Source organism: Lathyrus oleraceus, chromosome 5, assembly GCF_024323335.1.
Source record: "Lathyrus oleraceus cultivar Zhongwan6 chromosome 5, CAAS_Psat_ZW6_1.0, whole genome shotgun sequence".
In the NCBI taxonomy this organism is placed as follows: domain Eukaryota; kingdom Viridiplantae; phylum Streptophyta; class Magnoliopsida; order Fabales; family Fabaceae; genus Lathyrus; species Lathyrus oleraceus.
The window spans coordinates 338,131,525-338,133,848 of record NC_066583.1 but is presented as its reverse complement, the minus strand read 5'-3'; the positions used below and the strand labels follow the sequence as shown (position 1 = coordinate 338,133,848).

The following is a 2,324-nucleotide window of genomic DNA, read 5'->3' as shown; positions in this document are numbered from 1 at the left end:
TTCCATAGACCTCGCAATTCTGAGTTATAGCAACCACGGCGGCTGGAGGTGATACGTTTAAACTTTCAATTTTCTGGACCAAAGCATCCACTTTTGCGTTAACGTGATCAAGGTTACTTATCTCGTACATGCCAGTTTTCGTTTGAGGTTTTTCCACCGTTGTTCGTTCGGTTCCCCACTGATAGTGGTTTTGGGCCATGCTCTCGATAAGCTGGTAAGCATCAGCATAAGGTTTGTTCATTAATGCACCACCTGCAGCGGCGTCTATTGTTAACCTTGTGTTGTATAAGAGACCATTATAAAATGTGTGAATTACTAACCAGTCTTCCAAACCATGGTGTGGGCAAAGTCTCATCATGTCTTTGTACCTTTCCCATGCTTCGAAAAGAGACTCGTTGTCTTTCTGTTTAAATCCGTTTATCTGGGCTCTTAACATAGCTGTTTTGCTTGGCGGAAAGTATCGGGCAAGAAAAACTTCCTTCAACTCGTTCCATGTGGTGACTGAGTTGGAAGGGAGAGATTGAAGCCATCTTCTAGCGCTATCTCTTAATGAGAAAGGAAAAAGACGAAGTCGAATTGCCTCTGAAGTGACACCATTAGCTTTAACAGTATCAGCGTATTGGACAAATACGGATAAATGAAGGTTTGGATCCTCGGTAGGATTTCCAGAGAATTGGTTCTGTTGCACCGCCTGCAACAGTGAAGGTTTAAGTTCGAAGTTGTTTGCTTCGATTGCGGGCGGAGCAATACTTGAATGCGGCTCATCTTGCGATAGAGCGGCGTAATCTCTAAGAGCACGAGCTGGTTCTGCCATCTCGGTTATCGAAGGAAAAAGGTTTTTGAAATCAGGAAGTTCTATAGGAGGGAGATTTTTTGCAGCACGATATTCCCGAATTCGTCGTAAGACTCGGAGATATAGTTCGATATCGTTGATTCGTAAATAGAGCGGTTCGCCTTGTGAGCGAGTGCGTGGCATACAAATCAACGAAAGAAAGAATAGAAGAAAAAGAAACCTTAGTCTCTACAGCGTAACGGAAGAGTTACGATATCGATTAAATAAAAGTCCCCGGCAACGGCGCCAAAAACTTGATCGCAACTTTATGAGTCGAATTTGGGGTACAAACTGCAAGTGCACAGTTCTATCGCGTAGTTTTAAAAGATATCGATCCCACAGGGACTTATGAATCGATATACCGTTATCTAAGGTTACTTCGTAAAGCTAAGGTGAATAATGGTTGATTGTTTGGGGGCAAAGCTAAAAACTAAACTAAGATCTAGATTAAATATTAATAAAGCGGATATCGGTATGTAGTTCGTCGTAATTAGGGAATCAATTCTTTGTCGGTTTCTTGGTTTTAAAATAAATCGTTTCAGTTAACTTTATTGATTAAAGGTTTTATCTCAAACTCTCGCTCTGTTGAATAAACCATGATTTTATGTTAATGTAGCTGTCACTTATAATTAAGTCAAAAACCATTTTTTGAAAGCAATAAAGTTGCAGAAACTCTTTTTAAGAAAACACTGACCGTTTTAAACACCCTTATCTCAAACTCTCGCTCTATTGACTTAGGTTATACAATTAAACCCGAATGCTTAACTCTCGTCCTCACATTCAATCTTTAAAAATACTTTTTGGAAAAGGTCAGAATTTAATTAACTCTAAAACTTGCTCTCGCCCTGATCTAGAATTAATGCCTAATTTACACTGTCCAGTTAAAACCTCAAACTCTCGCTCTATTGATTTTAACTTCTTTATGTCTTTTACTTTTGTAAAAAAATCTTGTTATTAAACCTGTAAATTGAGACCGTAAAAAGATTGATTTTAATTTTAAATTTAATTAGACCGACTTAGTCTTGATCCCTTATTCCGCTTACTTTACATACTGATATCTAGGCGAATTAGCCAGACATGCTAAACAAACAAAAATATATATCATGCATAAACAGACTCATCCCAGGCAGATAATATAAATAAGTAATAAAACAAAGCATTAAATAATAATTAAAGAACCTGAATGCGTTAAACAATAGTCTTGAACACTCCACCACAAGCCGGTAGGATTTGTTCTTGGATTCTTCAATTAAACAACAAATTAAAACGAAGGAAATAAAAACTAGATTCTAACGTAAGGTTAGATCCGGTAAAAGTTGCACAATAGTTTCCGGTGTAGAAACTATTGTGCGAAAAGAATTAATTAAATGCTAAAAAGGAAAGTATAAATTGCAAGGGAAATAGTGTAGAACTTGTAAAAAATAAATAAAGAAACAATACTGAAATTGCTGGAAAAGAAAATAAGCAAAAGCGAAAAGCGGCAAAGGAAAAA

General features: G+C 37.1%; 1 pseudogene; it reads left to right on the top strand.

Moving 5' to 3' along the window:
- The first annotated feature begins 329 nt into the window (after positions 1–329).
- LOC127089355 (uncharacterized) lies at positions 330–429 on the top strand (annotated as a pseudogene).
- Positions 430–2,324: the final 1,895 nt, after the last annotated feature.